Source organism: Nannospalax galili, unplaced genomic scaffold (assembly GCF_000622305.1).
Source record: "Nannospalax galili isolate Female #2095 unplaced genomic scaffold, S.galili_v1.0 scaffold3, whole genome shotgun sequence".
NCBI classification, from domain to species: Eukaryota; Metazoa; Chordata; class Mammalia; order Rodentia; family Spalacidae; genus Nannospalax; species Nannospalax galili.
Window position 1 is genome coordinate 7,057,096 of NW_008351466.1, and position 14,965 is coordinate 7,072,060.

The window sequence follows — 14,965 nt, forward strand, 5'->3', positions numbered from 1 at the left end:
AAAAAAAAGACGAAATCACGAAATTTGCAGTTAAATGGATGGAACTAGAAACTGTTATACTAAGTGAAGTAACACAGACTCAGAAAAAAAAGACATATTTTCTCCCTCATATGTTGATCCTAGAACCAGATTCTGATAAACAAATATGCAACCAGACACAACTACAGGAACCAGGATAATCGAAAGGAAACAGGGAGGTAAAGGAAAAGAAAGAACCTGAAAGAGAAGAACAGTAGGGATAGGCCTTATTAAGGGAGATACCGATAAAAACTGGGTTAGTTTAAGGGAGGGGGAGGAAAGGGTATACGAGGAACCTAGGGGATAAAGGGAAAGAAGGAGCTCAAGAGTGGTAGGACCGCAGGAGAAGGGTATTATTAAAGGAGAAATGGAAGAAATGGGGACACCTTAACTGGGAAAACTGTGATTGAGGGGTGAGACAATGCTAGTGATAAATAATGCCTAGCTAGTTTTGAAAACCAGGGGGAACCTTATTACTGTTACAACTCACTGACAAATCATACATAGCAGCACAAGAAATATATGTGTAGGTGAGGTTTATGTGAGAATAATTGGTCTTTGCCCAAGATTTATTTGTATGACACACAATAATTCAATATACCAGACTGGTGGAACTAACCTTCTTAGATGTTTAACAGACATACTTTGAGGCCTATACTTATTTGGTCAGAGGGACATAAAGGACAGTTTTTGCTTCTTGCCCTCTTACGTCGACTAGTTCCAGGTGACGACGAGCATCTCTCAAAATGTCCTGTAATTGTGGCGGGTCACCTGTCCTCTTGATCAAGGAGGCTGAGGAGACCCCTCCAGATGGACTTGAACCAGTGTCCAATCTACAAAGGGCAGGGTCAACACAGAGGAGTCATTTTCTCCATGCTTCCAAGTGAAGCCAACCATGGTCGACAAGGACCTTTGACTTATCTTCACATAGGTGGTCAAGGTAAAAGAAGGGAGCCAGGGGCTCCTCCCAAGCCCATCTGGCCCTGAGAAACAGATACTCAAACTACCTTAAGAGTAAAAATAAATTGGTTTATCTGGGCCAACTGTATGGCCTAAACACCCAAAAGGAAAGTATAACCAAAGATTAAAGGGGCAAATATAATTTTTTAAGAGTCCATATGAATAGCTAAAGGCTACATAACAAGCAACAATGCCAAATAAAAAACAACAAAAGAAGAAGATACCTTCTTTTGAGTTTTTGGCCAGGGTGGCCCAAGGGACTCCCAGATAGTAACCCAGCATAGAAGTGGGAAAATGAACAGTTGACCCCAATCTTATCTAAAGGAATATTGACAACTGATTGCTGCTAGATGAGGAACAGCTGACCTTCCTAAAACAAAGACCTCTAGATAGGCTGACTAGATTCACCAGATGGACAAGTAGTGCAGAATGGCTGGGGGTGCCGACAACACAGCGGACAGTATCATATAAGAAACCAGGATGCCAGGCCCTAGGGTGAGGTGAGTCAAAAACTTATAGTTCCAGCCTGCATTCTCTGCCAATGGGAGGGGCACTGAAACAGTGGCTCTGATAATCCCTGTCTTGCAGCACTCTGCTAGACTGGCAGGAGGAACACCCTATCATAAAAGTGCAGGCTCCCTGCTCTGTGGGAAAGCGTCTTGGTCAACAACCTTTAGCTCATCTTCTTGTCCTGAACAAATAACTCATCTGTCCCTGGCTGAGGGATTAGGCCAGGTTAAAGGTTTACTCCTGAGCTAAAAAGCTAAAAGTTCACCATGCTTTTAGCTCTAAGAAAGAAAATATTTTGGCCAATAAATTACCCAATAGGCATTGATAACCTTGAGTGAAAGTTTAAGAATACTTCTGGTGCCAACTAACAGACTAAATGTCCTGTTTCTTTGTACCCTAAATCTTTGTATGTGACCGCCATATCCCACGTGACTGCTAGTTCCTTCGTATATATAAAAACCATCTGAATTTTAAAATAAATTGGCCTTTGGGGAAGACATAGGTCCCAAAGTTTGTGACTCTGTCCCAGATCAAATCCTCTGACCTGAAGACAGTAGGACCCCTGCTAAGCAAAGCAAACCTGAATCCCAGAAGTATCCGGGATAGCAGAGTATAAGGGTTCTAGTGGGGGGATGGAGGCTATGGGATGATGCCATTTGGTGTAAAGTTGAATAAGATGGTTTGGAATGTTCTGTGTGATAGACACACACAGACACACAAAAAAAATCAACAAGTATAAAAAATGTATTATATTTGAGCAGGAAGCATGGAAATTTATATCATGTTATTTAGTAGAGGTAATAAAAATTACCATTGAAATCTACCTGATGACTTTATAGACATACACAGGAGCCAATGATCCAAGTGCAACCTATTATGACTAGTAATAATCAGATACATACACATTAGAGATGCATGCACCAACATCTCAGTGTTAGTAGCAAAAACAATGAGTCTTTCTGCAAGGAACAATATATTCTAAAATGAAGTTGAAATGGAGATCTTTTTTAAAGGTTAAAAACTCATTCAACTTTATATCTTACAGGACTTATAGTGGGTTCAATATTGTATAACTTTATTAATTCAACTGTGAACTTAGAAACATGCACCCACTTGTGAAAGAGATGTACTCTTGCTCTGGATTGTGTTACTGAATATGTTAAAGCTGTAATGAAATGCTTCTTCTAAACATGTAGTTACTAAAAATTTTTTAAAAATTGAAAAAGTTAATATTACTAGGTTAGATTTGAATAAAAAAACCTGAATTCACCTTGGTCAGGCTACTAAAGGAGGTAGATTATAAGATGGGTTACTGCCATTGAAACTACTAAACATTGTGAATTAAGTTTTTTATGAATTCTGACACTGTAGAAAGACACAAATATGTCTGTGTTTCTGAAAAAGCACTTTCATGATAGAGAGCAAGTGAGGGCGAGAGATAGAGACAAAGAGACAAACACATAGAGGGAATACTTTCCTGAGTACTCCCTAGGTGACTGTGCTGGTTAGTTTTAACTATTATCTTCACACAACATAGAGAGAGAGAGAGTCTTAATGAGGAATTATCATGATCAAGTTGGTCTGTGGCTATGTATAGGGGATTATTTTATTTGTTAACTGAAGTAGGAAGACATATTCTCTAGGCAGGGATCCTTGATCAGTACAAGAGTGGAGAATGCTAGCTGAGAGCAAGCAAGTATTGTGTGTATTCTTTGCTATTGATAGTGATGTTTGTGACTAGCTGCATGAACTCCTGCCTTGACTTCCCTGATATGATGGAGCATAAGCTGGAACTGAAAGATCAAATAAACTTTCTCTGCTTTTTGTTAGGGTGTTTTTATCATATTAACTGAAATGAAACTATAGTAGTGACTTAGCTTAATTTCTGTCCCTTCCCAATCACCTGTAACTTTGAGGACAGGATATGTGTAGGCCAGATGTTTCTTTCAAGCAGATAGAAGATGGCTGTTAGAGTGACAACTTGATATCATGTGGCTTCACTATAATGTCGTATGCATGGACCATGACGCTTGACAATGGACTGCAAAGAACCATGAAAGGAGTCAAAATAGGCACTGTCTAAAATTTCCTTCTATACATATAGAAGACATGATATTCCTACCTTTCATTTATTTTATTATGTGTAGGCCAGATGTTTCTTTCAAGCAGATAGAAGATGGCTGTTAGAGTGACAACTTGATATCATGTGGCTTCACTATAATGTCGTATGCATGGACCATGACGCTTGACAATGGACTGCAAAGAACCATGAAAGGAGTCAAAATAGGCACTGTCTAAAATTTCCTTCTATACATATAGAAGACATGATATTCCTACCTTTCATTTATTTTATTCTATATTTATAACATCTCAGACTACCAGGGTTGAAATATTGGTTTGAAGATTATTCTTTGGCCTCTCTCATTCTTAGCTATAAATAATTATCCGCTCATATACATTTGATACAAAGTCTTGTCATGGGTTCTATAATTCTTAGAGGGCAGAGGTAGGGGAAGCAAAAACTGAGGGGAGAGAAACAAGAGAGAGATTTATTCTATATTTATAACATCTCAGACTACCAGGGTTGAAATATTGGTTTGAAGATTATTCTTTGGCCTCTCTCATTCTTAGCTATAAATAATTATCCGCTCATATACATTTGATACAAAGTCTTGTCATGGGTTCTATAATTCTTAGAGGGCAGAGGTAGGGGAAGCAAAAACTGAGGGGAGAGAAACAAGAGAGAGAGAAACATGCATATCCATGTATTCTGATGGCTTTACAAATGGTATTTTTATTATCTGGCGAAACTATACATATTACATTCAAATATATAGGAATCTAATATTTGAAAAAGCAAATGAAATTTTAATGTAAATATAATGTGTACTGAATTGTAATTATATTCCACTAAGAAATTCCTACTGCTATCAGAAAGGTGACTTTAGATAACAATAATGTAAAAAGGGGGGCTCAAGAGATGGCCCAGCTATTAAGAGCACAAGCTGCTCATGCAGAAGGCCAGGTTTAGTATCCAGCACCAACATGGAAGTGAACAACCATCTGTAACTGCAGTTCAAGGGGATCTGAAGTTCTCCTCTGGCCTCCACGGGCACTCCACTCACTGATGCACTTACATACATGAAGGCCAAACACTCATAAACAATCAATAAAAATAAATAAATAAAAAGCTAAAAGAGTTTTAAAAGATTTCATCATAAGGAAATATTTAAGGTTTAACATGATTTAGATATTATCCATTGTATATGTGTATGCAGCATCACCTTACCCCATTAATGTGTACAATTTCTATGTTTGTATTTGAGTTAAATTAAATAGAAAAAAGAAAGAAGTAAATTAGTGAAAAGCTCTGGCATAATTTCTTATCCATATGGAGAAAAATGCATATATATTCCTATCTCACAATATATGCAAAAATAAATACCAAATGTTATAATGCTATAAATGTCAAAAAGAAAATGCATTTTTATTAGAAGGAGCTGTGGTAAATGTTTCTTTAATTTTAATCAAGAAAATAACTACAGCTGTCATAAGTGGAATTTTCACAGATTTTTCTAGGTAAACATTTAAAACTCATGTCCTGCCAAAATAAATAAAAGTCATATGTATCATTGAAATAAAACAGATTGAGAAAATATTCTTTTAATAAACTGCTGTCACTCACCAATAGAGACCTCAATAGAAAGTACAAGGCAAACAGCCCAAGAGACAAATGGGCAATTCAATAGAGTAACAGTTCCTAGTGCAGGAAATGATATTTTTGAATCCAGGTACATGTGCATTACTTATGACAGCCAAGATCTTGGTATCATGCTAGTGTTCTAATGTTTAATGGTAAAAAAGTTTTATTTCAGATGGCATGGCTTATATAAGGTCTGCTTTATCATTTATCTGATATTCTGAAATGGGTAAAGGGAATCTAGGAAGAAAATGTTAATTTTAATAAGTTTAGTGGTTTTGATTTTGAGCTTAGAATTAAGGGGGCAATATGTTCTCTTTGCATGTTTAGAAGTTCCCAATTATAATATTTTATAGTCTTTATGATCAAACCAATTTTTATTGAAGACTTACTGTATGTGTAGTCCATAGGGCTATATACAAACATTATTTCAATGAATTCTCAGCGTACCTTATAAAATAAATACAATAAGTATCTACATATTAAACATTGTTAAGGCTCGGTGAAATTATGTCAGTTGTCCAGTATCATAGTGTTTAAGTAAGAACTTGATACCAGGTCTTTCTTACTCTATAATGCATGCTCCTAACTTAATAATTGCATATGTTATATGTGACAACCAAGTGCAAATTAAAGCATTTTGTTTGATTGAGTTGTTAATTGTTCATATACCAATGCCTCCTAAACTTTCCTTCCCTCATATACCGTTTTGGATATTTTATTCAATGTATGGGCCTGTTGTTGAGACCACTGCAGCACATGTATATACACATGCACTCAAGCACACATGAGACTATGTACAGAACTTCACATACAGTTTCCAGAAAATCACGGACCCTCTGAATCATCCTGAATCCATATTTCTTTGTGATATAAATATCTGCTCTACACTGTGGTTATCAGGAGATCTGGAAATATTGGTTCAATTGTTCTGTATGTGCAAAAGTGTTATAATATTAGGGACTTGAGTAATATTCATTACATTTAAAATCTCATGTCTAATTTATTTTATATGAATGTAGATTAAATGGAAATTTGTGGGGTTTTTGCTTGAAAAATGTATTTTATTAATCATTAATTTCATTACATTTCAAAACAAATTACAGTTAGACTTCGATCGAAGGTAAAACTACAACATGCATCAGTAGAAAAACTTAAGTGCTTATTTAAATAAAATGCATAACATCTTAAAATTCAAAACAATTTAATGTAGGAGTCATGTCCAGGGAACCACAGTTTGCAGTCTCTTGTTCTCTACATTTTAGCTAATTGTGGTCTTTTGTGTTCATCACCCTCTGTTGCATGAGGAAGCTTCACTTTTGAGAGTTAAGTGATGCATTAGTGAATTCTCTACCACATGTTCCATTGACCCATTAGCCTTATATGTAGTGGTTCCATTGTAGATGTGTCATTTGGGACTGGGCATCACATGGAGCTATCCAGTACGTGTGGTCACGGAGAATTTGGGGCTGGTGATTAAATAAATTAGTGAAAACGAGCTTCTAGTAAAGAAATAAAGAGAATCCCTTTATTTTAGATCTCTATCTACCTAGAAATGAGGTGGAGCCATCCTCAAATTTGAATGACATGCAATGATGCCAGGAATGAAATATACTTTAATGGTAACTCTGTAAACACACACACACACACACACACACACACACCCCACACACACCCCACACACACACTTCTATTCAGTCATTTTTTCCTCTTCTTTCTTTTTTTTTTGTTGAGCTTTTAAAATTTCATACATTTCCCAATCAAATCCAGACCTCCATCCTCCATCCATGCCTCCCCCTCTATCTCCACTGAACCCTATGCACTCAGTCATACATGCTGAATTCTATCCATTCAAGTGTTTGTGCCCAAATGTCCTTTAATGTAAATACATCCACTGGAGTCTAGTCAGCCCATCCAGTGGTCATATGTAAGTCATACTCTCCATCACCCAGCAGCAAGCAGTCTCAAATAGTTCTCAGTCTAGTGCTGGCCCACCACCTATTTCTCACCTCCTCTTTGGGCCATTTTTAACTGAGCTGACATGGGTCCCACGCTAGATGCAATCACTGCCACAGGTTCACATGAGCAAGCCTTCAATGGCCTGGAAGCTTTTATCACCCTGTGTTCATGAACCAGCCCTTGCTCTTATAATCTTTACGCTACCTCTTCCACAAGGGTCCCTGAACTGTGGGTGGGTGAGGTTCCATATGTAGAGTGTAGGATGGGACTCTTGTATGGAACCTCAAATAGCCATTTAAATAAAATGTTCCCTACCTCTGTGCCCAGTATTTACATGTCAAGTACATAACCCAACTCACCAAAAATCATTAAAGTGTTCCTGTACCAGCCCAATGCTTAAATAATGTATTTACCATATGCAGTGTATTCTTGCTGTATCTACTCTATGGTTACTAATTTGAAAATAGTTTTCCATTTGGTAAGAAAGATAATATCTCATATCCCCATTGGTTATGACATTTCCATTACTTATAGATGGAGTATACAGCTAGTGAACATAAGACATATACGACAAATGTGGATTAACCACATTGTCTTCCACATTAAACTATAATATCCAGTTTGTGGGTTGTCATACAACAGATAAGAAAATCTACAGCAATGTGATACTCTTGTTGAGAGTGAATAACGGTAAAAGCTCTCAAAGGAGTGACATAAATATTAGTTGTACATGGGATGTGATTTTTAAAAATGTGTATCTAGTAAAGGATCAATTTCTGTTAACTAAGAACTGATGAAAATACAGGCTTGATAAATAAGCATCAACTATGTCCTTAAGTTTCTGCTTTTGCTTTTTTATTCTCTTTAACATTTGTGTATAATATTCTCAACAAAGCTAGTCAAAACTTTTCTTCCATAATCCCCTTTGCAAGTCAATAAATTTCTTTTGACCTCATGACTTTGCAATTTTATTAAAACATACAGAAAAGCAATGATATGCTTAGAAACAATTAACTGCAGTTTATGTAGCTTTTTACTGTATATGGTTCACCTGGATCTTGGCAGGACTTGCTCGTGAAGGGCCAAATGCCAGAAAGTTGATAAAAGTGCCTTGTTCCTACATTTTTATGGTGGCTGAAAACAGATACATCCTTGTTTGACATTTTTGGGGAGAAATGTCTATATATTTCAATTAATACACAGGTTACAGAACAAAGAACTCCATTCAAGTCTAGATTAGGAGCATGGATAATTCAAAGACGCTGTATAACTGAAAAGTCTGCCCCAGCATGTATGACTCAGTAGATAAAAGCTGTATCTCTGAGCTCCCTGTACTACCTACAGAGAGTTTGGTGACTTCTCTATGGATTATGACTAAAGTATATGAAGTGTCCAGAAGTAAAGTCTTATTTTAATGATCTGGAAGGTAACCAAGAGCAATGGCAATAGCCAGTATGTTTAGGAGTTTATGTAACCCACTGAACAACAACAACAAAAGATAACCTATTCTTTGCAATGGGCTTTTTGTTTGCTAGGGTGTAGTGTTCACTAGGGGAATTGTCTTCCCCATAATAGAGTAAACCCATTTAAAATCAGATATACATACATACATACATACATACATACATACATACACACATATCTATATATGAGGAAGCGTCTACAGTAGTAGATTTCCATATGACTCTTGCAAAAGGACTTGAGTGTTATTCTTCCTCATACTCTCTCCCGTATCTTATCCTCCTACCCCAACTCAGTATAAGAATTCCTATTTCATTGTTCAACTTTCTACCTTAATATCACTGTATTCTATGTCTTCCCTTTGAAACTCTCCCTCCCCCATGACTGCCTAATATTTTCCTGATCTCTATGAATATTTTTCAGAAAAACACATATATCTAAAGATTCAAAGCTAGCATGCGCATATGAGAGCACACATGTAACAGCTGTCTTTCTGGGTTTGAGTTCCCTCATTCAGTATTCTTCCAGCTCCTTCCATCTACCTGAAAATTTAAGAATTCCAATTGTTTTAATAGCTGAATAATATTCCCCTTTGTAAATGTACCACATTTTCATTATCCATTCATCAGTGGTAGACAAGAAGGCTTTTCCATATCCTGGATATTGTGTATAGAGCAACAACAAACATGGATGAGCAGATATCTCTTTTTTAAGATATACTAAAACTACTTTAGTAGGCCTAAGAATTGTATAGCTGGATCACATGGCTGACCTATTTCAAACTTTTAAAGTAACCGCCATACTAATTTCCAGAGTGGCTATACCAGTAGAGAATAAGTATTTTCCATTTTCCACACCCATGTCAGCATTTGCTGTCAATTTTTATGGTGTTGGTCTTGGCCTTTCAGAATAGGGTACGATGAAATATCCAAGTAGTTTTAATTTGTATTTCTTTGATGGTAAAGATATTCAACATTTAAAAAATATTTCTCATCCATTTGTATTTCATTTTATGAGAACTCTGTTTGGTTCCATGTCCCATTTTTTACCTTAATTACATTGTTCATTTTTTTTGATATTTAGGTTTCTTCAAATTGAGTTTTTCCAATTTTCATACAATATATTTTGATCATATTTATTTCCCTATGTATATCCTCCCTTACTACTCCCTACCCAATTTGCCTAATTTCACACCATATAACAAATTAGGCAGTGTATATATATGCCTATAGAGTGTTATTTGTGTCCCCAGATGTCCTTCAGTGTAGCTTCACTATCCACTGGCACCTGGTTTAGTTTCTGAGTTCTTGATACTGACCTTCTATCAGCCGTATAGCTGGTAAGGATCCCCCCCCCCCATTTTGTAGGTTATCTCTTCACTGGGTTGATGGTTTCCTTTGCTGTACAGGTGATTTTTAGTTTCTTGAGTTTCAATTTATCTACTGTTGATCATAATACCTATGGTATTAGGGCCCTGTTCAGAAAGTCCCAGTGTATTCTGCAATTTTTCTTGTATCAGATTCAGCATATCTGGTTTTATGTTGAGATCCTTGATCAATTTGTAGTTGAGTTTTGTGCATCCTCCGACCTAGAGCCCTGCATTCTTTCTTCTACAAGTAGCTGTGGAGTTTGATCTGCATCATTTTTTTTAAAGATGGTGTCTTTTATCCAATTTTTTTGTCTGTTTGTAAAATGTTAGATTACTACAGTATTTTAATACTTACATGTGGATCCTTAATTCTATTTCATTGGCCAATGTGTCTGTTTTATGCCAATACCATGTTTAGTGCATTCATTTGGCTAACAGTATGTGATAAGTAACTGTTAAATAGAGAAAACTTTAAGTTTTAAATTCTTAACGTTCCTTTTTTGCTGGAAAAATACATTTATAGAACTTTCTCATCTTCTGGTGAATTTTCTGGAAGAATTTTTTGGATTTCCTCATCATTAGACATGAGACTGAACCCTATAGGCTCTCTAAACAAGTTGCTCTTGTTTTCATCAGTGAGCTTTACTTGGCTTTCCCCAGTCAAATCTTCTGTATTATCCAACACATGTATATGTAGTTCTTTCATCTCAGACAAAGCAATATAGGGTGTTGTGCACTGATATAAAATAACAATGGTTCATTTTCCATTCTAAATTTTGTCATTGGGAAATTTTATTGCCATGAAGATTTCCTTTCAGTGGTTTCACTTTTTTATAGTATAATTTTCCATTTCATAACATACTCCACTAAGCAAAAACTGATGAAAGCATTTTCTAATGGCACGACTACCTAGATATATATTTTTAAAATTATTAGCACAAAGTTGGAGAGCTGATCTGAAAACGTGCATGTATGACTTTGTGAGTGTGTGTGTGTGTGTGTGTGTGTGTGTGTGTATTTCCAGGCTTGAGAATAAGAGGTTTTCTGCAGTCTTAAATTAGAACTACTACAATAAAAAAACAGCAAGTAGGTAACAAACTAACCCATGGATTACAGTTATAAACATATGAAATTTGCCAAATTTTTCAATCTGTCCTTTTTTTCTCAATGAACTTTCTTCCATGAAATGCTTATAAAGTGTCTAAGTTTGTTACTTCTATTATGTGAGGTATATGGTTTTATTGTTTCAATTTGATGCTCACACTCTATTCTGGTTGCTGCAAAGATTGAATTGAGTCTTGGATCATGCCAAAGGGAAATGAAGGAAATACCGTTTTCAGCTTCCACTAGTACATACTGTCTGGCTTTTCTCTTCATTCACTGAATTTTCAAAATAATAACAAATTGTTGGATTGATGAATGTAATGGTTATGGGCAAGTGCATTAAACCAAGGGTCAACTGACAAATTCTATGATCTTATCTTTGTCTTTAATTAAGTAGATGTTTTAGGGCAAGTCATTTCTCCTCCTCAGGCATAATATTAGTTATTTTTGGAAAATAATAGACTTAGAATTTTTATGTGACTTTTCCTCCATAAATATCTGTAAAATGTGGTTTTAAGGCTACCTTTTCTGGATAATAACAATAATTATGAAGTATCTTTTTCAGTCTCTTTGGGAAAATATTTTCTCTTAGAGAATTTTGGCAGCCATTCAAAGTCCCTGAAAATTTTTTTTTGTCATTTTGAGAAAGAAATCACCATTGAAGTATAATAACTTTATCTTCCTTTAATTGCAGCACCTCAGAGGTACAATAATAATTAAACGATAGAATTAATTGACAAAGAGAGACTTTGTTTGTATGAGTTCATTTTTTTCCTGTGATAAATGAACATCCTTCAATATATACCATTCAGTTTTGTTCTGGTGTTTCAGGAGAGAATTTTAAGACGTGTTCAAGTCAGTAATGCTTATGTTTAGAGACTCCGTTTCAGAAAAAAAAATCTGGGAATTTAGCTCAATGATAGAGTGGTCAACAGCATAAGCAAGAATAATTCTTAGAGGAAAAAAACACAAAGCCCATAGAATCTTCAGAAAAAAAAGGACATTTTGAAAAAAAGGAAATATCTAATCTATAAGAAAAGGTATGCTGTGGTGGAAATACTTATTTCTTAATGCAAGAAAGGCAAGAATTCATTCCTGTTTCCATCTTTCAATTAGAATGCTTCTTAAAGGTATTGCTTATGTCAACTGAAAATGCAAAACATAAAGTTAAAGCCTGTGGTTGATAAAGTTAAGACAGAAGGAAGAATTTTAATTTCTATGGATGAGTTTTAAAGTTTATTCATTCTTTATCAATAAGTCAAGTGCATCTATGTGCCAGACATTATACTTTGATGTATATCTGATTCCAAACAACTAGTGTTTTCCCCTCTTTTCATGAATTTGAAGATGTTTTATAAGCTGTTTGATAGGAGCAGATTGCAAACATCATTGTACTTACAGCTAGGATTTATTAAAATTTAATCTTATTGTGGTGGTTTGAATAAAACCCTCTATAGGCTTCAAGGTTTTGGAAATTTTGTACTCAGTTGGTGGTGCCATTTTGAAAAGTTTTAGAGGTACAGCCTGGCTGGAGGAATCACAACACAGGGGATGGGATTTGAGAGTTCTAAAGCCTTGTTAGATTTCCTGCCTCTCTCTGCTTCCTGGGCCTGCTTGAAGATGTGATTTCTGGGCTCTCTGCTCCAGCCACCTCTGTTGCTATGCCTCCCCAACCCCTGCCATAATGGACATATTTCCATGAGGCGATGAGCATTCTTAATTTGTCATATTTTCTATTATAATTTATTTTAATTTGTATTTTTATGTGTATGAGTGTATTGCCAGCATGTAGGTAGGTGCAACCCTGTTATGCAATGTTTGCAGAGGTCAGAAGAGGATCTTGGATTCCCTGGAATTAAAGTTAGGAAGGGTTGATAGCAGCCATGTTGTGGGTGCTAGGATTCAAACTGGTTTTCTGCAAGAGCATCCAGTGTTCTTGACCACTGTGCCATCTTTCCATTTACAATCTTATATATTTTCATGCATATACATGTATCCATATACAACAAACACATCCACATATTCTAATTTTTATATTGCTTTGCATGCTTTAAAATTCTGTATACGGAGCCAGAGAGACAGTTTAGTAGTTCAGAACACACAGTGTTCTTGCAGGGCACTCAAGTTCACTTCTTAGTATCCATATCAGGCAGATCATAATCACCTGTAACCCCACCTCCTATTTCTAATGCCCTCTTCTGTTCCATGGCCATTTGCATACATGTGCAGATACACATACACATAAATATAAATATAATTAAAACTAAAATCTCAAAAATTCTTCATAAATTGCATACAGATAGTATTACTTTTTAATTACACATTTTTATTTTCTGTGTATGAATGTTTCCCAGAATGTAGGTTGGAGTAGCACATGTGATCAATGCTTGTGGAGTCCAGAAGAGGGCATGAAATCCCCTGGATCTGGAGTTGCAGATAGCTGTTAGCTGCCATGTGGGCCCTGGGAACCAAACCCTGGTCCTGTTTAAGAGCAATTAGTGCTCTTAACTGATAAGCCATATCTTCCAATCTCAAATAGTATTACTATATTTGTATTTCATGTGATATATTTTTGTGGATTTTTTTTCAACTTAAGGTCATGTTGCTCAAGTAGCTCTAACTCTTTCTTTAAATTCCTGTACATCATTCCATTGTTCGACTATTGTAAAGCTTGCGTCTTCTCTTGCTAATAAACTTTTATATCCTTTCTGTTTTTTATATACCATTAATGACTCTACAAATTAAAAAAATAGTGTATGGATATTCTTACACAAATGTGCAAGAATTTTTCTAGTAATACACCTAAAGCTCCTAGTGTCAGGTCAAATCAAATATGTTGGCATTGTATGTTGGATCTCCAAATATGCTATTATTGCCAGTTTTGCTTCTAAATAACATGTGCAATTACTTCTGCATAACATATGTGTAATTCCTATAAGTAGACTCTTAGTGTTCCCACTATCCTACAGTTACGACAGAAAGTGGTGGCTTAGTGTTGTTTTTCCTACTTTTCTCCCAGCATTTCACTGAATTTAAATATTATTGTTTCCTTTATTTTTTATTTAAAAATTATATGTTAAAATCACCAGGAGCTAGAAATGCTGTATTTTAGTGAAGACATTTTTATCATCACTATAATTTATTTAATATCTATTGATTTATTCATGCTTTCTATTTTTTATCAATCAATTTTGGTAATTTGTTTTGTCTAGACAATTATTCATTTAATTGAAGATGAAATTCAATGAATTTAAATGCAAATGTATTGGTGTTATTGTTCATAATATTTTACCTTATTGTGAAACATAAGCATTCATTTTTCACTTGGTATTTAACTTTTTGTGTTTTAAAAAGTATTGTGTTTGTTCATTTTTGAATGAGCTGCTGGATATTTGTAGAACAAACCATGCAAAATATTTTGGAATATACAGAGCAAATTTTCTTATAGAAAAATTGAATCTCTGGGAGAAGCTATAAGTTGCAGGCACAAAATTGTGTTTTCCAGTATGATTATAGCCTAATTCTCATGTTTCTCCTCCTTTATCTCTCTTTTTTCTTTACTTTGAATACATTGTCTTTGTTGCTTAGTAACCATGTTTGAGATAGATGGAATAGAAAATAGTAAATACATTATTTTTAGCAGAAGCTTCCTCCTATTGTTAAATTTTTTATTTTGATTCTTGGAGTAGAACCCAGGGTCTTGTTCATACTAAATGTACTTGAAATAAAAAAAAAAAACTGAGCTATAGGCCCAGTGTATGAGGAACTTCTCTGTTTTAAGCGAGGCATTTTCAGTAGAAGGAGGGTTGATATTTTAGCCTTTGGTAAGAATTTACATGCTATGTTTTAAAATAAAGTAAGATAAAAAAAATTTATAGTGTTTA